We start from the raw sequence: 26,323 nt of genomic DNA, 5'->3' as shown, positions 1-26,323 counted from the left end.
ACGATGTCTGTGTTTCCAACAGCTTCCTGACTGTCTGGTATTGTGGGGTATATGTAGCCCTCTGTGGCTATATGGGATGTGAGGACTTATCTGGAGTTACATGGGGTGTGTATACTACCTGCAGTTCCCTGGGGGTCCCTAAGCTGGGTGGCAGTGGTGTGTGCTGGGGGCTGCAGGAGGAAAGGCAGGGCTGGCGACTCAGTCTGCTGGTGACGTGCAGGGGACTGGGTGGTAATGTGTACAAACATGTTCCAAGCCGAATCAGTGCACCTATGCCTGTACCTGGAGCCATCTCAGTTGTGTGTTGGGGGGGGGGGGGGATTCTCCAGCTAACAAGTTTTGATTAATGACATTTTAATGCAATTTAGCTTTTTCAGCGCTCAGGTGCCCAAAGGCTCTGGTTGTTCAGAGAGAAGCAAGACCGCTGCCCTTCAAAAAGTATCAATGACTTCCACACATTCCAGCCGTTCGTGGAAGGAAGTCGACAAGAGCGAGGTGTGTGCGGCGGCGGGCAGTGGAGCCGCCACCGTGCCCGGGCTCCCGCGTCCGCAGTGCCGGAAGCGGCCTCTAGGTGGTGCAGGTGAGTCTGCAGCGAGGAAAGCCCCCAGCAAGGACCAAGTCGGTAAACTCCAGAGGAGTGCAGCGAAGTTCCCGGGAGCCCTTTGAAACAGAAAGCAACTGGTGCTGACTGCAGAGAGGTGTGCCTGGTCCTCAGGACCCCTGCCGCTCTCGGGGACGTGTGCGCCGGCTTCTGAGGGCGCTGCCAGCGGCCGCCTGTGCACCTGGCCGCCCCACCGCCAACCCACCTCCCTTGGAGACTAGAAGCTGCTTTCGCGCGGGAGCAGGTAAGCCTTGGTCCTTTCCTTTTGATTCTCCGAACTCGCGCTGTGGCAGAGACCGAGGTGTCACAGGCTGGGGAAGAGCTTTAGTGCATTTTTTAAATGCATATCATTTTTGGGTTGCGTTGGAACAAGCTTCCCCAATTACTGTAGGTCTGCACTACCAGTTCTGAGACCTGAGATTGTTCCTTTGTTTTCGGGGAAAACAGAAGAAACCCCACTTTGCTATTGGTTGCACATTTGAGTAGTGAGCCAAACTCCAGGACCTGGGCTGTTGAAACAGGGGCCGCCTCCAGGGAGCATGGAAGTGTGTTTTTTGGAGCTTGTCCCTGAGCCTGGTTGGCTAGGGAAGGCAAGTAGTAGCTGGGATTTTAGCCAGACTCAGTACCTGCCTCCCCTCGTGCCCTCCGTGCCCTGAGACTTCCAGGTGGGGTTTTAAGTGAGTCTGAGAGCAGCAGCCACGGCTTTGTGTGGGGAGAGGCGCACAGTCGGGGGTGCGTAGCGGCTGCGGTTTTCATTTCCAGCCTAGAGATCCCGCTCCACGCCTGACCCTAGAGCAATTCAGGCTCAGGCACAAGAGCCGGCTCTGATTGCCTAGCCCGCGGCTGAGGACAGGGAAAACGGAGCTGAGGTTCTGACCCGCTGCCGTGCCGTGCCGTGCCGTGCCGTGCCGTGCCGTGCTGGAGCAGGAGAGAGGCAGCTCAGCGCACGTGGAGAGCAGGACGCATTAGCAGGGCAGAGGGGCACTCTGGCACAAGAGCAGGACGCACGCACGTGGGCAGCCAAGACAAGCCGCAGAGAGGGCCAGCCCCTCCTCCCCAGCCGGCCAGCTGACGGCCACCCGGTAGTGTCTGAGACACTTTCCAACCAATGGTGCAACTGCAGCTCGTTCCAGCTGTCCTAGAAGCAAAAGTCCTGGTGGGCTAAAGGGGAAAGGGAGTCACTTCAAAGCTCTGAGAGAGACATCGCCTCTCTCCCGTCCGGCTTGCTGCTCTGGGTTCCCAAGTCACCGCCGCTTGAAGCCTTGAGAATACGTTTCAACAGAGCCCACCAAAAAAGAAGGTGGCCCAGCAGGACTGGGGCGCGAGCCTCCATCCGCACACTGCCCCGTGGGCACCCTCACTGCTGGGCAAGACTGGCAGTCTCTGCTGTGCCCCTCCCTCCCCAAGGACACCGAGCTGGGCTGTCTTTGGGGAGAAGTACACAGAATCTCTCTGGAAGGTTGGGCTTTCGCTGTCTGTCCGCTCTCTGGTTTTCAGTGTTGTAGAGGAGATGTCTGTGTTGTTGAAGATACACGTAGATGGCCCTGGTGTCTGATGGCTGCCTCTGTGCAAGTACAAAAACAATGTGCGATCGGTAGAAACTGCACGTGGCACGCTGAGTGTGGTGCTTTGCTGGGCTAGTGCTTTGTGGTCCCCTCTTCTCTGGGGATGCTGGGCGGTGGCAGCTGCTGCCGTCACCAGGAAAACGAGGGACGCTCTGCGCGTGCTGAGCTGCTGTGCTAGGATATGTGATTTTTATTTGATTTTCACTTAACGATGGGAAATCACCCCATCGTCAGTGAAGGAGCATCTATATCTGCAACGCTGGGGTGTGCGAGCGGGGGGGGCTCTCTTCTTTCTCAGGCGTCAGTCACTGTGTGTCCCTGTGCCTGGCACATCCCCTGTGTGGTGGTGGGCGTGGGGAGTGCAGGCTTCAGACAGACCTAGGCCCCATCCCCGTTTCTCGGGATGCAGACCAAGTTGACTCTTGTAACACAGGCGTGTCTTCTACTCAGAAGCTCTTCGGGTCCCAGAGAACTTGCATCTCCTCCCTGGGTGCAGGTGAGGGAGGTTTGTGGTTTCCAAAGAATGAGATTCATGCTCAAGGAAGTGCCCAGGGACCCAGCTTCAAAGACTCCAGCAAATCTGAATTTCAAACACAGGCGCTGTAACAGGATGGCGTGTTGGCAGTCAGCCTCGCTGCTTAAGTGGCTCGGTTCGCCTCGCCTCCTCCCGGCCTGCCCGCCGCCTGCCTGCACATCCCACGGGTGCCTTACTCCAGGCCCTTGCTTCCTCAATTATCCCGGACGACACCTGCCTGCTCCTTCCTTTGATGCTGTTCTAGGCTCTGCCTAGGTAATTCCACCCACCAATAGCATCATTAATTAACTTGCATTAAGCTCACTTAGCACATTAGATCAATTAGGAAACAAAAGCTCCAGCCAGCCCCAGCTCTGAGGGTGCCACTCCTGTTGGCCTCCATCGGAGCACACCATGCTACTCTTGAATTCATGTATCAGAGGCAGGAACTTTTCTTGAATCCCCAATATGATTATCCCCCCCCAAAAAAAAAAAAAAAAAAACAATAGAGCCAAGAAAGATAAACTGCTGCCCACCCATTTGGAGGTGCTGGGACCAACACCTGCACCCCCAGCCTCTGCAGTGATGCGTTTGCCCCCATGAGGAGACAGTGCCCCCAGAACCACAGTGTCACCCCGTGAGGTGAGCAAGCAGTGTGGAAGGGAGCACTGCTTCCCCTTGCTGTATCTCGGTCTCCCTGGGTGGTGTCAGCCCCAGGCCTTCCTCGCCTGCTGTGCTCACCAGAGTGGAGGGCTCCGAGGACACAGTCTGAGTTTTGTGCTGTCTGAGCCATCCTGGTAAAGGTTTGCCAACGGAGGACGTATTTAAAACACTTGCAGTTTTTGCATAGGGAAAACTTGCAAATCTAGGTGCAATATATGGTTGAGCCTAACCATAGTCTAGTAACTGAGAATTTTCCAGAATGGCTCTTGCGGTTCAGGCACCCAATAACCTCTTGGCTCCTGTTTGTACAAACAATGAGACTTGGCTATGTTCAATTTGTCATTGCTGTCTTTAGAGAGCCACAAAGCATGGCCCAAGGGTGATGAACCGTGTGCATTCACAGCTAAGGGAAAGGATTTGTCTTCAGTCTTGGCAGGGGGGATCTTGCAATCCAACATGTCCTCAGACCCTGCGTCCCCCTGCACATCACGGGTCACCCTTGAAAATATGTCTGACAAATGAGTGAATGAATGATATCCCTCAGATCCGAGAAAGATGACCCATTGCTGCAGTCACACAGCGGGGACAAGGTGCCCCAGGTCCAGGACAGGTGTTGGGCCTACCAGTGAAGAGGTCTACATACCATATCGCAGTGCTTGGGCCCAATACCTGGCTCTTGCTGTCTGCCAGTGCAGACCCTGGCAGACGGCAGGTGATGGCTCAAGTAATTGGACCCCTGCCCCATTTAGGAACGTTCCATGCTCCTGGCTTTAACCCACCCCAGTCCTGGCTGATAAGGGCACTTGGGGAGTGAACCAGCAAATGAGAGCTCGCTCTCTCTTGCTCTCTCTCTCTCTTTCTCTCTCTCTTGCTCTCTCTCTCCTTCTCAAATAGAAGAGTAAAAAGTACTCTAAGTCAAGACTCAAACAAGTGTCCGTTGTCAGAGCTAGGGGCAGAAACACCTGTTAGTGTGCAGAGATTACCAGGGTGGACTGGATGTGACCTGGGGTGCTGCCCTCTGTGCTTAGGCCCCCGGCCTCACTAGGCTCCGCCCACAGTTACCCACACAGACTTAGGCCGTGACTGTCTTGGCAGCCTTTGTTCCCATTCCCCTCAAAGCAGAGACTGTGCAAGGCGGTGGGTGGGAATGAGCCTCACGCAGGAAGGTGCCCCAGCCGTGCCCTCAGGAAGCTCCCGTCACAAGCCAGGGTGCCAGACTGTCCCCCGCTCCCGCCACAACAGAAAGCACCTCCACTCGTGAGTCTCGACAAAATTGGCCATCAGAGCAGCGACACGCAGTCATGTCATCATTCTCAGTAGCCCAGGGGGCATCAAGCCAAGTATTGTTTCTAGACCCCTGACAGCCAATGCTGTCAGCTGCTACCACGGATTGACCAGGTACAAGCAACTAGCAGGTGAGCCCCAGCACTGAAATAAGATAGTCGTCTCCCAAAAGAACAGAGATAATGCTGCCAACAGCACTTTAATCCTCTTATAAAGCACTTTTCTTAGGCTAGAAGAAAGACGCACAAAACTAGATTGTAAATGGAAAATGAGAGGTTACTGTTTTGACAACTATCGGACCATTAGCAAATCTCTCCTCTTACAGTCTCCCTGTTGCCCCATCTCCAGTGCCACAGCTCTTAGCCTGCACGCACAGGAGAGCGGGGGGAGGGTTTCCAGCTGGTTTTATTACACAGACCTTCGCTCGGCAAATCATTTCTGAGCACCTGCTGGGTGCCAGGCACTGGAGCAGGATGTGATGATGGGGGGCGGGGGGGATGCACACATGGGGCTTAGAGTCCACTGTGCGGAGAGAAGCCATTGTGCATGAACACACATGTAACCTAAGATAAACCAGTACCACTGGGAAACAGTGGGGCAGGTGAGAGAGCCACCTGCTGAGAGTGGGGGACCTTTGGGGAAATGGTGTTGGAGCAAAGACCTTGAGGACGTGAGGAAGTGAACCTAAGGGACCTGCAGGAGCAAAGGCCCTGGGGCAGGGTGGACTTGAGATGTCCCTGCAGCAGCAGGGAAGGAAGAGGGGGACAGGGAGCAACCCAGACCCACAGCAGGCCAGGCTGGAGCCTCAGAGGAGGCTGGGCCTTCACCTTGGGTGTGGGGAGGGGAATGAAACGATGCGTGAGCTTAGGGCTGAAGTTCAGCCAGGACTGGTAATGCCCAGCGTGGTTCTGGGGCCGCTCACACCCACGTCCTGCCTGCCACACAGTGGCATGCCGGTTGCCATATTTTGAGACTCCGATTTGGATGAGCTGGGGTTCCAGGTGGCCTCTTCCGAGCCGGCAGGTTCTGCTGGTCCTAAGCTTAGTGCAAGCAGCGCCCGGGGGCCTGGCTGGCCAGGCGGCCTTGTGGAAGGAGCCAGTCCCAGTACTGGGGGCCTCCTGCCTAGCCCCCTCGGGCCTCATTGAGCAGTTTTGCTCTTCATTTTCTGCACGGAGGAGGCCACCTCAGGGAGTCAGGACATACACCCGCCCCCCAGCCCCGATCCCTGCCAGTTTGCAGCTTGGGGTTTGCACACAAAAGTCATTATCCAAACAGACCACACACAGCCCTCCGCCGCCTGCTGCAGCCGGCCTGTGTGAGGGGCGCAGCCAGGAGTAGCGCCCCGATCATTATCGCCCTTGTTGCTTTTGAAGGTAAATGTTTAATTTGTGAAGATTGCAAAGCTAGGAGCGGTAGAGTGCTCAGCTCCTCCTTGTGTTTACGGAATGAACAGAATCGAGACAACGGCAAAGGCAGTGTCCTGGTCTCCAAGGCGGGTGTGTGCCTCCAGCTTCATCAATCACAGACAGGAGAAGCAGGCCTCAGTGCCCAGGGTCTGAGGTCCCCTGGCTCCCGGGTAGAAGTCAGGGGGCGCGGGTCCTGGGCTGGAGCGTGGGCTGGACAGCAGGACATTTGCCCTGATGGCCTGCAGGGAGAAAGCAGCCCTCCGGGACCCCCACCCCTGGAGGACTTTGGGTTAATTCAGAGGCCAGCCACCGCATTTGCTGTAGGACAGTGGACTCAAAATCTTGCTCAAAGCTTTGTAAGAATTCCTCAAGAAAAAGAAGAGCCGACCGTGTTCCTGGGGGTCAAGGCACAGAGAAGGCACAGGGTAGAGCCATCTGTTCATGCCCAGAAAGGCCGGTCATGCAAGAGGCAGCCGAACCGCACAGCACCGACCCCACCACTCCGCACTACGATTCTATCGAAGTGCCATGTCCTCCATGGCAGAGCACCGGGCACAGAGCGAGCCCCAACCTTCCCTGTGTTGTGTGCACCCTGGAAGCTTGTCGTATCTGATGGTCCAGGTGAAGAAACTGCTCAAGGAGCAAGGTCCAGAGCTGAGGGCAAAGCCAGCCGACCACATCTTGAAGGCTCCTGCCTTATCGTGTGGGATGCACTGCCCAGCTCCACAGAGCCCTCCCTCTGCCCACACACACACTGCAGGTGAGGAGAGGACTTCTGCTCTACCCCATGCCTCTGCAGCTGCCCTGCCCGGAGCCCCACCGCCTCTGACACAGCCCCACTTCATGGGTCTGTGTCTGTCTGGGTGTGTGCATGTGTCTTCATGTATGTCTCTGTGTAATCTGTGTGCATGTGTCTGCATGTGCTTATGTGTGTAGTGCATGTATGTGTGTGTATCTGTGTGTATCTGTATCTGTGTGTCTACATGTGTGTCTGTGTGTGTGCCAGCATGTGTCTCTGTGAGTCTGTGTGTCTCTGTGTGTCTGTGTGTCTGCGTGTGTCTGTGTGTCTCTGTGTCTCTGTGTGTCTGTGTCTCTAGGCATGTGTGTCTGTGTGTCTGCGTGTATCTGTGTGTCTGTGTGTCTCTGTGTGTCTGTGTCTCTAGGCATGTGTATCTGTGTGTTTGTGTGTCTGTGTGTATCTGTGTCTGTGTCTCTAGGCATGTGTATCTGTGTGTCTGTGTGTATCTGTGTGTCTGTGTGTATCTGTGTCTGTGTCTCTAGGCATGTGTATCTGTGTGCCTGTGTGTATCTATGTGCATGTGTCTGTGTGTATATCTGGTTGTGTTGTATCTGTGTGTGTCTGCATGTGTCTGGGTGTCTGTATGTGTCTCTGAGTCTGTATATCTGTGTGTATGATAAATGTGTATGTCTCTGCATGTGTCTGCATGTGTGTGTCTCTGTGTCTGTGTGTCTGCATGTGTGTCTCTGAGTCTGTGTGTATGTGTGTGATGCGTGTGTGTATCTGTGCATGTGCCTGCATATGTGCATCTGTGTGTCTCTGTGTCTATGTATCTGGTGATACATGTGTGTGTCTCTGAGTCTGTGTGTGTCTGTGTGTCTGTGATACATGTGTGTGTCTCTGAGTCTGTGTGTGTCTGTGTGTCTGTGATACATGTGTGTGTCTCTGTGTCTATGTGTGTCTGTGTGTCTGTGATACATGTGTGTGTATCTGTGTGCATGTGTCTGCATGTGTGTGTCTCTGTGTCTGTGTGTCTGCATGTGTGTCTCTGTGTCTGTGTGTGTCTGTGTATCTGGTGATACATGTGTGTGTATCTGTGTGCATGTGTCTGCATGTGTGATCTGTGTGTCTCTGTGTGTGTGGTGCATGTGTCTCTGTGCCTGTGTGTGTCTGTATGTGTCTGCATGTATGTCTCTGTGTGATACATATGTGTGTATCTGTGTGCATGTGTCTCTGTGTGTGTGGTGCATGTGTCTCTGTGCCTATGTGTATCTATGTGTCTGCATGTATGTCTCTGTGTGTATCTCTGTGTGATACATATGTGCATATCTGTGTGCAAGTGTCTGCATGTGTGCATCTGTGTGTCTCTGTGTGTGGTGCATGTGTCGGTGTGTCCACATGTGTGTCTCTGAGTCTGTGTGTATCTGTGTGTGATACATGGGTGTGTATCTGTGTATGTGTCTGCATGTATGTCTCTGTGTGTGGTGCATGTGTCGGTGTGTCCACATGTGTGTCTCTGAGTCTGTGTGTATCTGTGTGTGATACATGGGTGTGTATCTGTGTATGTGTCTGCATGTGTGTCTCTGTGTGTGGTGCATGTGTTGGTGTGTCCACATGTGTGTCTCTGAGTCTGTGTGTATCTGTGTGTGATACATGGGTGTGTATCTGTGTATGTGTCTGCATGTATGTCTATGTGTGTGGTGCATGTGGTTTAGGAGGCATTTTGACCAGGCTGGGGTGATAGGTGGCAGCTGCCTGGCTCTGCCCTGCCCATGAAGGTGATGGAGGGGTCCTGGATTGATCCAAAGGAAGAGGCAAATCTGGTGTAAACTTCTCCAGCTGAGTGACCCCTTTGCCCTTGCACTTCTGGGGTCTAAGCTGCAGATCTGCCTTTAACCGGGAGCAGAAAGCGCTGTTCAGAGGCTCGGGCTGAACCTCTGGGCCGCTGCAGTGCTGCCGGCAGGGAGGAGCTGCCACCCTGTCCTGGGCCGCACGGCTCCGTCTGCAACGCTGGACTTACTGGGGGTGGCATTCTGCTCACCCAGTGGACCCCTGAGCCCTGGAGGTGCCACTATGCACCCACTGAGCAGCCCCCAAGCCCTCACTGGGAGAAACCGGTCCCCTGCTGGGACCCACCCGGTGGGTTAAGACTTCCTCCGGAAATGTTCACTCGCCTTCACGTGGTCTGCTTTCCTGGCTCTGGTGTGGCTGATTCTCCGGGGGAGTTTGGCCAGGTCTGGGCTGTGCTCACAAATCCGTGGATGCCCTCCTGCTTATATCCCAGACGCCACACTGGAGCACTCCAGCCTTGGGCGCTGGGGTGACGGGCACTTCAGAACCCATTTCCTGTGACCGGACTTCCTGCATCTCAGGCTCTAACCAGTTTACCGCTGGAACAGTTAAACTTCAGATCCAGTTAAACTTCAGCCCAGGAGACCCACTGCCACCCGCCAGCCAGCGGAGGAGCCTGTGCCCAGCACGCATGAGCAGTCCTCGCATGTCCCTTGTGCGTCTCAGGGGCCCTGAGCGCCCTGTTAAGGACATTGTGAGATGCTGACAGTATGACAGACAGGCAGATAAACCAAGGTACCCAGAATCTGCAAGTTTAATCTCTTTGTGAATTTCTAAAGGGAGCCCTGGCCACCTAGTGAGACGAGCATGACTGGGACCTGCAGGAGTCCATGGAACCAGAGTTCAGAACCTAGAAGTGAACTTTCCCTTCAAATGCTTCTCTGACACCCTTCTAGATCCTTCTGGGTGTCGAACACGAGCGGTTGGTTTAAAAAAAAAGAAAAGATTTATTTATTTGAAAGGGAGAGAGAGAGCAAGCTCCTACATCCACTGGTTCACTCCTCAAATGACCATAACAGCCAGGGCTGGGCCAGGCTGAAACCAGAAACCAAGAACTCCACCCAGGTTCCCCACATAGATTGCAGGAACCCAAGTACTTGGGCCAATATTCTGCTCTCCTAGGAGCACTAGCAGGGAGCTAGATGGGAAGTGGAGCCAGGACTCAAGACTGATGTTTATATGGGATGCTGGCATCACCGGCGGTGACTTTAACCCACTGCACCACAATGCTGTCCCCAGTGGTGTCTAAAAAGACACCTGTGGTTGTTCTGGTGGAGGTGATGGCCCCCGTCTTGTACATGCAGAGCAGAGAGATAACCCCTACAGCCCTGTCCTGGGCCCTTGGGCTCCTCTGGCACTGGTCCCCTCCCAGTGTCAGTGTCTCTGTGAAAAGCCCATTGACCCTGCAAACTCACAGACACGCATGCCCATGGCCAGCTCTGGAGGCCTCAGGTGTCTCCTGGCTGGGTCAGCAGCCGGAACAAGAGACTTCCAAGGAGACATGGAAGTGTCTCTCGGGCAGGACACAGGTTTGGGAGTGAAGGATGTCAGATGCGCCAAGTCCTACGGCAGACCTGGCGTCACTTCCCTAGGGGCAGAATGCCCTCTGAAAGGCAGGGTTCTTGAGGGAGGAAGGAGAAACATGGGGTAAGTCAAAGGGGACACGGAAACCAACGGAAAGAACTCCCAGCCACCAAAGCTGGAGCCGTTTGAGCGACAACATCAGGCAGACACATTGCACGTCAATTCTGAGTGCCTGAGTTTGAGTCCCAACTCCACTCCCTATTCCAGCTTCTGCTAACGTGCACCGAGGGAGGCAGTGACAGTGGCTCAAGTGGCTGGGTCCCTGCCACCATGGGGGAGACTCAGGATGGAGTTCCCAGCTCCTGCCTTCAGCCTGGCCCACCATGGCTGTGCTTTTGGGGAGCACAATGGATGGGACTTTCTCTCTGTGTGTGTGTGTGTGTGCATGCGCCTTTCAAACAAATAAAAATTTAAATAAACAAATCATATAGTAGGAGCTTATAAGCCAGAGCTTAAAATCGATGCCCATGTGATTTAAATACATGCTTGAATGAATGAATAACAGGTGGAGAAGAGGCAGGTCTCCCTGCAGAATCCCAAGTCACATGTGTGGCTGCTCACCCCCTCAGAGGTGGAGCATCACTCCCCACCCACGCGTGGGCTGCACCCGGAGACCCCAAAGAGCGCATTATGGGAAGGCAGGGGGAGACCCACAGACGCCTCCTCGGCCAGTAGTCCAGTCAGCAGCGGGGGCAAGTCTTGTTGCCGGTGTGCACCCTTGCCCTGACCACACCATAACCCTGCTGGGCCAGGAGAAGACATCAGCAAAGCCTGCCAAACGCCTGGCCAGTGCTCCTCAAACCTCGGAAGGTCACCAGAGACAAGGGGACACGGAGAGGATCACAGCCGGGGGCCGGAGGGTGTGGCTGCGGCACCCTGAGGGGTCCCGGGGCAGGACAGTGATGTCTGTGAAAAGCGTGGCTCTGGGGACGCAGCGTGGACTTCAGTCACCAGCAGGGCGGCCGTGTTGCTTCCCCTCCGTGTGACAGCTCCATCACACTCATGGAATGTCTTAACAAATGGGAAAGCAAACTCCAGCCCTCTTCCCTCCTGCTGTGGACCAACTTGCTGGGCTGCACCCACCCACAGGCCCCCTTGGTGGGAGGAGAGGGCAGGGGAGGGACAGCAGCAGGGTACCCACTCTGCACCTCTCACCTAAGGCCCAGCTGCCATCCCTGCCTGCGGAAGCACTCGCTCCCCTGCAAGCAGCTCCTAGGGTGCTGCACCATCATATGCCATCACCCACAGTCAGGATCCTCACTGCACTCGCCCAGGCCACTCGGGAGAGTGCCGAGGTTCCTGATGAGAGAGCATGCGCAGAGGCTGCCTGGGCAGCGCAGAGGACTGTGGGCTGTGGCTGCTGAACCCTTCGTCTGCTCCAGAGCCCCAGCGTGCGGGCCACAGGTAGCCTGGCGTGCCAGGTGAGGCTCATGTGTGGGAGGAGTCGGACTCCAGCCTTGCACTTCCCAGCTCCTCCTCCCACTGAGTCTCTGTTTCTCTCTTTTTTAAAATTTATTTATTTATTTGAAAGAGTTACACAGAGAGAGAAGGGGAGAGAGAGAGAGAGAGAGAGGTCTTCTGTCTGCTGATTCACTCCCCAGTTGGCTGCAACGGACAGCTGGAGTTGTGCTGAGCTATGCCAATCTGAAACCAGGAGCCAGGAGATTCCTTCAGGTCTCCCACACAGGTGCAGGGGCTCAAGGACTTGGGCCATCTTCTACTGCTTTCCCAGGCCATAGCAGAGAGCTAGATCAAAGTGGAACAGCCAGGACTTGAACCGGCGCCCATATGGGATGCCAGCCCTGCAGGTGGCAGCTTTACCCACTAAGCCACAGCACTGGCCCAAAGCCTCAACTCCTTTATCTGTAAAATGGGAATCTTCTTTGCTTTGGTGCTGTAAGGATTAAAATAACACTTGTGAAGAGGGCACCTGACATGGAACATAGTCAACACGTGGCACCTTGATTTCCTCCATTGTCCCTAAGTGGAGAGTGAGTGGACAAGGAGGCCGTGTTCTCCCAGTGGTGGGGACACTGGTGAGGTTGCAGTGTCCTTTGTGACGTTGTGCAGTGACCTTTGCAGCTCCCTACTTTGTGGATACCGGGTGCCATGCGCTGAAAATGTCCTGTGAACCTGAACTTGAATGCCGCCAGAAGTCGTTATTTACATAAAACCAAAGGCCAGCGAGGCATCCCCAAGGCCCCATGTTAAGGGGCTTGTGAGAAATCTGATGCTCTATTTTTCTTACCATGAGATGGAAAACAAGCTTATGGCCCCAGCAAATAGTGTGCAGGTTTGGGAGTCATAAAGTCCTCTGAACACGCAGTGGTCAGCACCCGGCGTGTTGTGGTCTCTCAGGAACGTGCACCCCTCGTGCTGCCCCTAGAGGAAGCCAGCCCCTTGGCAGAGGGCAGAAGGTACCGAGAATTCTAGGGGGCCGTGCTTGGAGCACAGCAGGGCCGGTTCTGCGGGATTTGGGCCAAGAAGTCCTCAGGCACTGGAAAGCCCTGGGATGCAGCAATGAGGCTGTGTGTGCCGGCCCCTGGGGCTCGGGGGCTAATGGCTGCACCCTGGGACCGCTAAGCTCCCACAGAAACCAGGGAGGTAGCATCACGCATGCCTGGTGAGACGTCCTCGTAGGGAACTTGGGGCTCAGAAAACAAGCTGCCTTGTTCTGGGCATGCCCGGCTTAGAAAGCTCTGGAAACAAAAAGGCAGGAGGGCAAAGGGGAGAATACAGGAAGCCTTGGTGTGGGAGGGTGGTGTGGCTGGAGAGGGACGCGCACAGGCGGACACCCCCGCAGAGGACATGTTCTTGCCCACCCCCTCGGAGTCACAGCGTCTGTTTCTTGGGCCTGGGTCATGGTTGGGTGATTGACAGATCAGCTGGGGTTGGTTGATGGGTCACCATTTTCAGATCAGCCAGACAAGACCTCAGTCCAGTGCAGTTCCTGGCACAGTGACAAGCAGTGTTTCAGAGAGACTCCCCTGGCTCTGTTCAGACACTGGTTTGTTTGTTTGTTTGTTTGTTTGTTTTGACAGGCAGAGTGGACAGTGAGAGAGAGAGACAGAGAAAAAGGTCTTTCTTTACCGTTGGTTCACCCTCCAATGGCCGCTGTGGCCGGCGCACCACGCTGATCCGAAGGCAGGAGCCAGGTGCTTCTCCTGGTCTCCCATGGGGTGCAGGGCCCAAGGACCTGGGCCATCCTCCACTGCACTCCCTGGCCACAGCAGAGAGCTGGCCTGGAAGAGGGGCAACCGGGACAGAATCCGGCGCCCCAACCAGAACTAGAACCCGGTGTGCCGGCACCGCAGGCGGAGGATTAGCCTATTGAGCCGTGGCGCCGGCCCTGACACTGGTTTTGCCAACAGTTGGTATGCAGGGCGAGGTAGACATCACCCCAGACCTAGGGCTGCCTGCGGCCTGTGTCCCAGGCCGCTTCCACCGTCGCAACCTGACCCGGCCGTGCCCTAGCACTCCCACGGCCTGGCAGGCTGGAGAAGGCAGGGGCAGGAATGTTGGCTCAGAAGCCAGCCAGAGGGCTGGGTGGGTGCCCGCGGGGCGAGGGCACCACAGCGTGACTGTGCGGGCTTGGGCTGGGCCACCACGCCATGCCCGCGCCTGCCTCTCTGGTTTCACGGTCATTGTGTTGTCTAAACCCTCGGCCTCTCAGGAACTGGGGCTCTGCGGCCCAGCAGCGGGCACCACGTGGATCAAGTGCCACTGGGGCGTGGCTGAAACAGCTGTGGACTCAAGGTGTTGCTGCGTGACAGGGACCCACAGAGGGCACTCCCATGGCTGCTGGCAGGAGCCCTCCAGTCCTGGCTGTGTGAGGCTCCCTTCCTGCTTGAGTGTCCCACAGCTGGGGAGGAGCTACAGGGTCTGTCGTGATCCGTTCTCGCCTGCTCCTTGTCCAGTGGTTACAGTGAGTCCCTAAAACCCAGTCATAGGGTGGGCATTTAGCCTAGTGGTTCAGATACTGGTTAAGCTGCTGGTATCCCACATTGGAGTGACTGAGTTTGGGTCCTGGCTCCACTCTTGATTCTAGCTTCCTGTTAATGCACACCCTGGGAGGCAGCAGGGCATGGTTCAAGTAATTGGATCCCTGCCACCCACATGGGAGATTTGCACTGAGTTTCCAGCTCCTGCATTTAGCCCAGCCCAGCGCATTTGGGAAGTGAATCAGTAGGTGGATATCTCTCTCTCTCTCTCTCTCTCTCTCTCCTCCTCTTCCCTCTCCTCCTCCTCTCAAGTGTATAGGCTAATTAATTAGTCAAATTAAAATGAAAGAACCGAGCCACACTCACGGGGAAAGGAATGAGGCATGCCTTCTGCAGCCAGTGTCAAAGGACTTGTGCATGTGTTAACCCTCCACACCCGATGTTTGACACCAGCTTGTCTTGAACTCCTGGGCGACCCTGAGCAAATCACTCCAACCGCCTGGATCCTGTTTCTCCTTCCGTAAAATGAGATTGGATCGGATCCCTGAGTGCCTCCCTCATCATCCGTTCGTCCCCTGAGCTTGTTGACTGAGCCTAGCTCCATCCTCGCCTTGTGGGCAGCCCCCTTCCAGAATGCCCCAAGAGGCTCAAGAAACACTGGGGCCGGGCGCCCCCAGGAACTGCAGCTACAGTGGGCTCCCCTTGTCCATGGTTTCTGTGGCTTCCGTTGCTCACAGCATGGTAAGAAAATCCAGTGCAATGAGATATTTTGAGAGAGGGACAGGGAGACCACATTCACAGAACTTTGTTACAGTATATTGTTATACTTATTCTTTTTATTATTACTATTCATCTTTTACTGTGCCTAGTTTATAAATTAAGCTTTATCACCAGTATGTACAATTGGGACAAAAACACAATATGTACGGGGTGTGATGCTCTCTGCGATTACAGACATGCACTGGGGGTCTCAGAATGGGGGTCTTCATACTACAGGTGAAGAGGGACCCCTGTGATTGATCTAGGGTGGAGCCCGGGTACCCCAGCCTTCACAAACGGCTCTGGCACACCAGTGGCAGGCAGGGTTAGGAGTCACTGTGTGATGGCGGTGCACCTGTGCTGGGGCAGAGCCTGCTATTCCACACTACCAGACTCCCAGTGATGCATACACCCCAAGACCGCACTTGGAAGAGCCTGCTCTGCATGCTGGGAGAAAGGAACAGAAACACAAAGGGCCCTGCAGCCCACGCCAGGCCACGTCCAGTTGCAAGGGCCGGCAAGCACAGGTGCGTCAGCAGCCCCCCCAGGGCCTGGGGCGGGAGTCCAAGAGCGGGGGGACCTCTGTACTCACCCCCCCACACACTGCTTCCCCCCTCCCTCTGGTCAGCACAGCGGGAGGCGGCGGGAAATCCAGACCATGTGTGGTCTTTGGCAGTCTTTCGCAAGCCGGGCTGTTCTGCCCAACGGAGCTTATATCCACAGGGAAAGCAAAGAATTAGCAGATCTGTCACTCCTATTCACGCAGTCTCGTAGCCTATTCCCCAGCTGAAGCAGGTATTGTTCGCTGAGCCTGTGTCTGTGAGCACCACTAACAAATTGCCGTGTGGTTTCTGAACTTGGTTTTCGTGGTATGAAATTCCAGGCTTATGGAGATTCTCCTCGGAACTCCTTCCCGGGAAACACTCCAGTGACCACTGCTCCGCTTTCTTCCTCTCGCTGCTTACGGTGTCCCTGTTCTCCCTGCAGGGCCCCCCTCCTCACCCCAGCAGGAAGGAGCCGGAGGCTTCCACCCCAGCCCCCTGCCCTGGTTCCTCTCTTTCCCTTAGAACTAAGCACGCCTCCCGGGCTGTGCTGTGTGTGGGCCACCGTGCTCCCGTCCCCCTCTGGGCCCAACCTGGCTTTCACAGCCTGTTCAGGTGCCCCCTTAGCTCCTGGGGAGCCCCTTAGGGCACCCAGGCTGATGTGGCAGCAGGGACCCCTCATCTCACACCCCAGACTCATGGTTGGACTCCCAGCTCCTGGTCCTTCCCCGCTCTGACCCGATGCACCATCCTACATGGAGGAATGGTCCTGAGAAGGTTCCTCATCCAAACGCCTGGTGGTGCCTTGGGGACCCTGCGAAAGGCAGACGCTGACCTGGCCAGTCGGGGTGGGGCCTGAGGTTTCTCTGCTCTAAGGAGCTCCCAGGCGTTGCTCATCTTCCTGCAGTGAGGTTTGGGCAGTGGGGTTCTGCAGAAGCAGGTGCACCTGCCACTTGGCCTTCCTCCCTGCCACAGGCCCCCGGATGAGACCCCACAATGGCCAAAGAGCCAGATCTGGCTCAGCTTGACCTGAGCCTCACCTCGGTGGTCCCACCAGCAAACCCCCCCTTTTCCTTTCACTGTATTTTTATGGGGGACCTCAAAACATTCATGGGAAAATGGAGATCAAAACGACATGTTTATTTCTGCAATCAGTCAATCAGTCAATCAAAGGCTTTGGCCCCTTCCTGGCTCCCTAGGGGTGGTGTCCCTGGAGCTCTTTGCTCTTCCTGCCCCCTGCCCCACGTCATTGCAGGCGCTCCCGGCTCTCTGGCCAGACGCTGAGGCCCAGGGAGCGAGGCTCACTCATCCTTCCCTTTCTTTGTATGTCTTTCAGCATTGACATAGCACTGTGCATTTAGTGGGCACTTCATAAATACCTCTTCTCTAAGTGCCTCAAGGTAAAATTCCCATCCCTCATCCAAAATTCAATTGAGAGAAAAAAGAAATCTTGAGAGCTGAAATGCCACTGACCACCCCCACATCACAGCCTCACTGAACTGCACTGTAACTGCTCTGTGCTGACACCACGCTGCCGCCCAAAGCCAGGACCCCTGCAACTTTGGTGGCCACCTCTGTAAACCCCTGAGTGGTGGGTGATTCGTGGATTCACCTGCTCTTCTCCCTGAAGAGCCTTCTGTCTTTAGCCGTCTCATCCTGGGTCCTACACACCAACAGCAGCAGAAGCAATGCCAAGGGAAAAAACGGGTGATTTTCAATGAGGTCTTGGAAAGACCGCGTCCACAGGCACACCTGAAAAGCATGAGATGGGTGTTAAAAGAAAGGACACCGGCACACTCACCCGGGCCTCGTGCCTCCGTGCGGCACGCGCACCTGCAGGCGGCCTCGTCCGACAGCTTGTTCTCAGAGCCCGGGGCCATCCCTGACGAGAGAGCACAGCCAGGGACCCAGAGGCTGTTTCTTCATCAGGCATCTGTCTTCAACACAGACCTCCTTCAGGGAGGGAGCCTGCAAGGTGGCCACCTCGCTTCCAGGGGCACCCGAGGACCTGGATGGCGAGAGGCATGTGTCAAAGAACATTTGAGTAATAACACCACTTCAGGTCCTGCAGAGCAATGAAGTTATAACCTCTGGGGCTGTCTTTTTTTACGAGACCAAAATCTGCAAGCTAACCCAGGGACTGGACCGTGGCCAGCTAGTGCGTCACAAAGTCAAAGCAGTTAAGTCCTAGGCTCGCTTCCTTCCACGTGGCCTCATCCCCAGCCTTGAATGGATTGGATCAGGGTGAAGCATTAGCTGGAGGCAACCCAGAATAAAACGGGTGAGTTCTGAGTGCAGTGGTGCGTGGGAGGTGCCGGCTCACTACCCGCTGTAGCCGTGGTAGGGAGCACCGCTGCGGGTACCTGTCAGAGCCTTCTGCTCCCCCTCAGCAAGCCACGGGGGCCCTCGTGGCTCGCGTTAACCCTTCGTGGTTAGGACACTGAGGAGAAGGCCCCGTCAACAATGCAAGCGCACAACCCTGGCTTGCAGAGCTGTCAGCCACCGAAAGGGTTTCACACCATCAATAAGTGCATGTTGCTTATTTCATCTCAGGGTAGGACACTCCAGGAACTCAGGGATAAAAGGAACTAAAAGATAGCATGCGTTGTCCAGAAAGTTCTTTAAGAATTTGCATGTATAATTAACTAATAAAGGACACATAATCCAAAAAAGAAGAAGAAAGCCATGGCTTGAGCTGTAAACCGTTTCATCGCACATTTTAATGTGGAGCTGAGTCACCTGGGAATCTAATTAAGTGATCTGGACTGGACAGGGCCCAGACCCTGCAATGCCCCCACCCCCACCAGGCTCCAGGTGCCACTGGTGCCACCTGCACAGGGACCAGGCTTTGGAGAGAAACAGGTGTGCGCTACAGTGACAGGACGGAGGTGCCTGCGTGTGTGATCGCTGTGAAAATGGGGCAAGTTGCCCACGTGCGGCCCTGGGCTCCGTGCCGGCCACTTGCAGTCCTGGCACACGGGGAGAGCCCCTGTGAGTGGCCACACTGGCGCATCCCTGCACCACCCGCCCAGCCGGGAAGCGTCTGAGCATGCGCACCGCTGCCCTTCCCGGGGCTCTGGCTGCTCGCCTCACTGCGGCTGGGCGGGACCGTGTGTCTCTGCAAAGCTGGCTCTGACAGGGTCTTAGACTCCCTAATCCCCAGGGTTTTCCACCCTTTGTATCCGTGAAGTCCGTGCTCTCAGTAACGTTGTTCCCTGAAGAGACATTTATCTTGGTGGGGTCTCACTCCTCTTTCAACAGATACCCGCGTGTGAAAGCCCAAACAGACAGAAATCCGCCGTCTCGTTTACCGATGGGTTGTGTTAGCGGGAGCTTTGAGGGAACGGGGACAGGGCTTAGGAAGCGACACTGAAGCAGTTAAGGGATCAAACTCATCTTAAATTGTTTCTACCGAGGCGCAGCAGCCTCCCGGACCCGACAGCCACGGGTTCCTTTTCAAGTTTGTGCAGCCGCTTTTGGGGGAAGGAAAATCAGGAGGTCGCTGGTTGCACTCAGGCCTCATGAGAGGAGAAGGATAAAAAGGCGGGGGAGTTGCGGTCACTCCCTGTGAAGCCTGGAGCCAGGCAGGCCTCCTTCCTCCTCTCCTTCCCTGTCCTGCAGCCCTCGTCCACGCTGCAGCCCTGGGGGAAAACACCCGCAACTGAAGTGAAAGAAGATGCTGGCCTCTGGTAGCCCTCTGCTGTGTTTCCCTCTGGAATATGAACCCACAGCTGATGGTCACGGGGTGGGAGGGGGGAAGCAGGGCGTACCCCTCCCCAGCCCCTGCACTTGGCCTGCTGTGTCTGTACAGGTGTGTGTCCTGCTTGCTGACAAGACGGGGTGGGCCATGCATGGTCAGCGCCCTCCGGTCCAGAGAGGAAGGTCACCCCTCCATCGGGCTCCCCTCCCAGGCACCGCGTTTCCTGGAAGTCTGTCTCGATTGCTGTTGCGGGGGAGGAGGGGTGCCCGCAACAAGAGGGGCTCCCTTCCTAAGTGAGTAGAACTCCACTGCCCGTACGGACATGACCTCTTCTTCATGGGCACAATGTGTGGTGAGGTCGCAGGCTCCCCACACTGCACCGGGCCCAGTGAGACATGGGTGGCCTAACGGGATTTCCTGTGCCCCAGGAGGAGTCACCCCAAAGGCTCAATGTCTGCAGGGCCTCCAGTGCCACTCACTCCTTAAAGTTTGGGAGCGACTTCCTGCCTGTCTTACAGTAACTGCTACACCCTTCACCCCCAAGTCAACCCTCTGATTGACTTAACAGATGGGATTGTGTCGTGATACGCCTGTGGTTGAGTTGAAAGCATTGTAAGTCGAAGATGCACCGCGTCAACCTGACCTATTGAGCTTCCCAGCACTGTGCGCTACAGACCTCGGGCCGGTGAGGTCCCCCTCGTGACCGCGGGCTGGTGGGAGCTGCCCCTACCCTGCCCAGCATTGCCAGAGTGGAGCAGACCGCTCAGCGCTGGCCAAGGAACAACCCGAACTCCAAGCATGGTTTCTACTGAACACATTTCTCTCTGTCACTAAAGTCGAAAAAGTTGTAAGTCAAACCGTCCTAGGTCGGGGCCTCTGTATTAATCATACAAATAAGAAAGAGGGAACTTGACCAGCTAGTAAAAGGCTGCACACGTACGCCTTTGAGTTGTTGAAGTGTAACACAGGGATGGAGGAGAGGGCTGCTCCAGAGTCAGTTTGATCCAAACGCCACCCTCTCGTCCTGCGGGCTTTCTTACCAGGAGCTTGGGCTGTGAAGTGCAGGAGACAGGATGTGGTGATGTCAGAGGTTTGCAGTGCGCATGTCAGGAGCCCCAGCTGGAAAGTGGAAGGTGTTGCTTGCAGATAAGAAAACTGGGCCCGAGTTTTATAACTGAATTTAATGAGCGCTGATTGGAGGCTGATAGCACCTGGTTTTTCCAGTTTTCAGGAAATACATCTTTGCCTGGGGGTGAAGGGGTTCAGAAGCAAAAGGTGGAGGGGGCTGTGCACATGAAAGGCCTCGATATTGAATTTCCTCTGTGATGTGATAAACCCCGGCCTCCTCTCTTCCCCTGCCAATGCACTGAGCGGCCACACCTCCCCGACATCAAACACCCAATTACCATAAACCCCAGGAAGGGCCAGAGCCCCTGCACTGGAGCAGCCACCGGTGGCGAGAGCATGAAGCAAGTGCCCAGACATCCAAAGGTAAGAGGAAAACCCCAGAGCCACCTAAGTCCTGTGGCGCTCAGGAGAGAATCCTTATGGGGTGAGAACCTTCCAGGGGTCTTGTTTGTAGTTCCTTTGTCTTGCTGGAAGACCTGTGTCTGGGGCCAGGTGGGATGTTTCTTGTCCTTAGGAGACGTGAGTGTGACAGTCTAGTTGATGGCAAAGCCGTCATCACCCTTCATACACACACCCCCTCCCTCTCTTTAGCTGATCTGGTGGCACAAATGAAAAAAAAAAAAATGCTTGACAGAACATGAAATAAAGAGTGTATTTTTAGGAAGCTCACCTAAAATTGGCAGGTTGTGTATTAAATGTAAAAAGCTTTTGGTTATTAAGACATACTTCTCAATTTTCAGTTGAACTTGACCTAGAGTGAATAAATTGTTCTTTATTCTAAATGTGCTATTGTTAAATCTTTTTTTTTTTTTCATGCCACAAGGATTATTTCTTGTAAGTATCTTGTGTGTGTCTGAGGTTCTGTGGAGGTCTTTGGAAATACTTGGTCTCTTGGTGGAAACCGACCGCTTAGTGAATGTGAACCTGACCTAACAGAGGTGTGGGATCGGGCACTGTGAGGCTCCCTCTGGACTCGTGTTCCGTACTCTTGGTTCCCAGAATGGCTGTGCCATTTGCTGTTCCGTTTGCTCACAGGAGCCAGGTTCTCTTTTTATTATTCTTTATTTATGTTTGTTGTATTTGAAAGGCAGAGAGAGAGAGAGGGAGAGGGAGAGAGAGAAAAAGAGAAAGGGAGAGAGAGAGAGAGAGAGAGGTCTTCCATCCGCACATGCACTCCCCAAGTGCCAGGTCTTTGTCAGCCAGACCCAAGAGTCCAGGTCTCCCACGTTGATGGCAGAAACCCAAGTCCTTGGGCCATCACCACTGCCTCCCAGAGCATGCACTAGCAGGAAGCTGGAGTCAGAAGCAGAGCCAGGCATCCGAAGCAGCATCTGAACAAAACACCTGCCCGGGAACCTGCTTCTTTGAATAATAAATGACTCATCCTCATTTCAGTTACTGTAGATTATTTTTCAGTGCCTGGTTCCCTTTTAGATAGAATGCGGGCTTTTATTGCCTGTATTCTGGGTTTCCTGTCCCGTGTAGGAGCAGGATGAACAGTGCTATGCCGGCGTTCTTGTCTACCACCGCTAGTTTGTGGCAGTGCTTTGTGCCGTGGCGTCGCAGGAGGAAGACAGCCATCTGGTGCAGAAGCACATGGCCCACGGCTCCTGGCTCTACACTGGCTCACCAGCAGGGCCTCAGGAAAGTCCCGGATCTCCTGGAGCCTCAGTTTCCCCAGGAGTAAATCCAGAGTGTGTCCCCTGTAGACAAGCCTGGGTGTTTCTTTTCTTTTTTTTTTTTTTTTTTAAAGATGTATTTATTTATTTGAAAGGCAGAGTTACAGAGAGACAGAGAGAGACAGAGACAGAGAGAGGTCTTCTATCTGCTGGTTCACTCCCCAAATGACTGCAATGGTCAGAGCTGCACCGATCTGAAGCCTGAAGCCAGGAGCTTCTTCCAGGTCTCCCACATGGGTGCAGGGGCCCAAGAACTTGGGCCATCTTCTACTGATTTCTGAGGCCATAGCAGAGAGCTGGGTTGGAAGTGGGGCAGTCGGGACTTGAGCCGGCGTCCATATGGGATGCCGGCACTGCAGGCCGCAGCTTTACCTGCTATGCCACAGCATCGGCCTCAAGCCTAGATGTTCCTACTGAGAGCATTTGAGAGGGGGCAGGAGTCTTCCCCAGTGCCCATGGGGCAGCCACCACCGCGCCTGTCTGTTTAAATGCACCTGCGTGAGCAGCTCGGCGCCTCCCTCACCACAGCCACAGTCCAAGCACTGGCAGGCACTCGTGGGTGGGGACCCTGTGCTGGATGGTGCCCAGCTCAACTGCCTCCACTGATGGTTAAGGAAAGGAACTCGAAAACTGAGAACCGGGTTGGCCCTGGCCCCGTCTCCGTCCACCGCCAGCCCTCTCTGTCCTCCTTCTGAGCACAGCTTTTCGGGAGAAGGGCAGAGCGCCCTGGCAGGTCCCTCGAGACCCTCAGCCTGGGAGTCTTCCATCTCGCGGGGCCGCAGGCTCATTCTGCTGCTGCAAGGGCTCCTGGCGCCTGCAGGTCACCTCCTCCTGCCCCCATTCTCTGCCTCCGCTGTGTCGGCATCCACGCTTGACCGTGTGGTGCTGTCATCCTGTGACGTCACAAGGTGCAACCACTGGGGTGCACTAGGTGAGGGGGCAGGAGGCCTCTGAATGTCCCCTTACAACTGCAGGGGCACCTACAATGACCTCAAAAGTGACGTTTTCTTCAATTCAAACTTTTTTAAGTTTGGAACTTTTTTAAGTTTACGGTGTCTGCTCTAGGAAAATGCATTTCAAAGGGCCTTTAAAAGCCAATTTAATTTTCTTACGGTTCCTGTGAGTTTCAGGGTTTTTTTTTTTTTTAATTAATTCTCTTAAATATTTAGTTTATTTATTTGAAATGTAGAGTTACAGAAAGAGCGAGAGGGAGGTTCAGAGCGAGAGTGAGAATTCTTCTATCCACTGGTTCACTTCCCAAATGGCCACAACAGCCAGGACAGGGCCAGGCCAAAGCCAGGAGCCCAGAACTCCATCCGAGTCTCCCGCACAGATGGCAGGGGCCCAAGCACTTGGGCCGTCTTCCCCTGTCTTCCCAGGTGCGTTAGCAGGGAGCTGGATCAGAAGTAGAGCAGCTGGGGCTTGAACCAGGACTCAGATGGGATGCCGGCATCACAGGCTGCAGCTTTAACCCACTGTGCCAAAATGCTGTCCCCAAGTGTTTTTACTAAATTTGGCATTATGATGATCTTTTTCTTATGGGAGCCATTTCACCCTCACCGTGGGATTTCAGGTGTGAATATGTAACATGAGACTTGATAATGCGGTTTCCCCAAACCGGAGCGCATCTCTACTGTGGGACAGGTGCACACTAGACGGAAGTATCTCTGGTGCGGGGACGTGGGTCCTGCAGGTGCAGGTGACTGATCCTCGCTGGCAGGCAGAGCCACAGGGACGACCTCCGCGTGGCCGAGTGCCGTCCCAGGCGTCCCCCAGAAGAACAGTGCAAGGATTGCCTGCACATCCCCTGTTTGTGGATGTCTCACGAAACCACTGAGGTGTGAGGGTCTTGGGATTTGTGCTTTTGATTCAACAGAGCTCCACTCAGTCTCTCGGACACCGTGGCCCGGAGCCTGGCCTGGAGGGTGTGGGTGAGACGCTGTCACACAGAAGGGCGTGGGCTTGGAGAGGGAGGCCCCAGGCTGGACTCCGTGTCTGTGTGACCCTGGACCATGGCCCTGATCCCGTTAACCCTCCGTTTCTTTATCCGAAGGACAAAGCCCAGTCACATGAGAATGAAGTTTGGCTCAGAGTGCGCAGCGCTGTGAGGGTACAGACGGCCTCACGTGTGTCGCAGGCAGGCAGGGCCCAGCCTGGCACGCCGGGAAGGCCTGCTCTCACGGCCTGGCGGAGCGCGTGCTCCCACCCAGCGTGTCTGCAGGCTCCCTCTGTGATTTGCACAGGCAGGAAATCTCCCCAGGCCTCCGTGAAGCTGCTGTGCTCAGCGGGAGGTCAGAGAAATGGCTCATGACGCATCTCGCAGCTCCACCCCCCTTCTTGGCTTGCCTGGACAGAGCTGGCTTTCCTTACCGTGTGAACTTGGGAAACGAGAGCTGACCCAGTGGTGCTGCTCTGTTCACGTCCAGCTTGGCAGATCCTTAGTCTGAAGCAGTGGGCCCACAAGTCACAAGCCATGAGGAGCAGGTTCTGACTCTTGGGCATGACCACGCCCCCTCACCTCCTCCGGGAAGCCTTTGGTGATTTCTCCTGGCCCACCCACAGCTAAGCTGGGCTCAGAACACTTTGCACAGAGCTCAGAAAAGACTTGTAATTATAATGTGGTCTGCCTAGCATCACTCACTCAAGCACCGGTAATTTGCAGAATATCTGTAACCAACAAGGCATTGCTCATTTTTTTCTTGTTGTTAAATATTTTATTTGTTTAATTATTTGAGAGGTAGAGTTACAGACAGAGAGAAAAGTCTTCCATCCTCTGGTTCACTCCCCAAATGGCCACATTGGCTGGAACTGGGCCAATCTAAAGCCAGGAGCCAGGAGCTTCTTCCAGGTCTCCCACATGGGTGCAGGAGCCCAAGGACTTGGGCCATCTTCTACTGCTTTCCCAGGCCATCGCAGAGAGCTGGAGCAGAAGAGGAGTGGCCAGGACACAAACTGGCGCCCACATAGGATGCGAGCACCACAAGCAGAGGCTTAGGTACTATGCCACAGCGCCGGCCCCAGCCCCGGCACTGCCACCTTTAATGTGCAAAGCTGATGTTTGCTCCTCAAACTGCAGGCTGAGTAATAGATGAGTTCCTGAGCAAAAAAACTGGCTCATCCTCTGTTTGTCCCCTAGGCTCTAGCCATCCCAGGGCATGTCCCAGCCACAGCAGGGCTTCCTAGGAAGAGTCTGTGTTAGGGCAGCCCGGCTCTGCCAGGCAGGTCCCAGGGCAGCTGAGTCCATGGGCTGTGTGGGAACCGGAGGCACTGCCTCCCATTGCAGAAGAGCAGCACAGGGTTTCACGCAGAGAAAGGTGGGGACCTGGGCAGCTGTGCCCCAGCCTGAGTCCTCCTCTCCTGCTGCGCCAGCAGTGGGAGCACCAGGCACCCCTGAGCCTTGGGCTGCCGTGCCATCCCGTGAGGATGTCCTGGTTGTCTGGGAGGGCAGGTAGACACGATGGGGGCTGGGGAGAGGGAGAGAGGAGGAGAGGGGCCAGACAGAGAGGCAGAGCTCTCCTCCCCTGGCTTAGCCTGAAATGCCCCAACAGCCAGAGCTGGGCCTGGCCAAAGCTGAGAGCCGAGAACCCAGCCCAGTGTCCCATACGGGCGGCACAGTCGAGCCATCACCATTGCCTTCCAAGGTGTACATCAGCAGAAAGGCAGTCAGGAGTCAGAGCCCAGTATCAAACCAAGGTCCTCCAGTGTGGGGCGCAGTGGCTCAACCTGTTCCTAACCACTAGGCTCCGTGATCGCCCGTTTCTTCATCCTTTCGGCACAAATCGTGCTCAACTCGTCTTCAGTCCGGGCCTCCAGCGTCCAGGCAGGGGCTTCCCAGGAGGCTCCATAGCGGTGCCTTCTGTGGCCTTTATCCCAAGCAGGCTGGGTGTGCCCAGAGCTCCTCATGCCAGGTGATCTGTGTACATTGTGACATTAATTATAACAGTGAAGACACTGGCTTAAATTTGAATGTCCAACCAGAGGGGATGGAGTAAGTACCCACGGTGCCTCTGTGCGGTGGATGCTGTACACGCGTGTTCCTGAAGACGGTTTCACAGCCGAGGGAGAGATGTTCACTAAGTTATTAAGCAACACACAACAGTGAGCCTCAGATATGTAGATACAGATATAGATGTAAAACGAGCATCTGTGAACACGTACAGTGAAGGGGAGTCTATCAAAATTTCAATAATACGTCAGGATGGTCGGACTAGAAGGGATTTTTAGTGTCTGTTTGGTGCTTTCCTGCCACTGGCATGTGCCCTTTTTATAACCAAGAGAACGGGGGACCTATCAGTGGCTGGAGCAGAACGGCAGTTTGTCATCCACCTGTCACCTTCTCAGGGGACAGTGGAGCAAGTGTGTATGTG

The 26,323-nt window shown here is 55.0% G+C and overlaps 1 protein-coding gene across 1 annotated transcript in view; it reads left to right on the top strand.

The window, feature by feature from the left end:
- Positions 1–798: 798 nt before the first annotated feature.
- The window catches only part of EDAR (ectodysplasin A receptor), a 72,672-nt gene continuing 47,147 nt past the window's right edge, over positions 799–26,323 (top strand). Inside the window, exon 1 of the mRNA XM_062208808.1 lies at positions 799–845. The gene's annotated coding sequence lies outside the window, so the exon portion shown is untranslated. The remainder of the gene's footprint in view (positions 846–26,323) is intronic.

Source organism: Lepus europaeus, chromosome 13, assembly GCF_033115175.1.
Source record: "Lepus europaeus isolate LE1 chromosome 13, mLepTim1.pri, whole genome shotgun sequence".
In the NCBI taxonomy this organism is placed as follows: domain Eukaryota; kingdom Metazoa; phylum Chordata; class Mammalia; order Lagomorpha; family Leporidae; genus Lepus; species Lepus europaeus.
The sequence above is the reverse complement of the archived record's forward strand: the minus strand, read 5'-3'. Positions and strand labels throughout refer to the sequence as shown.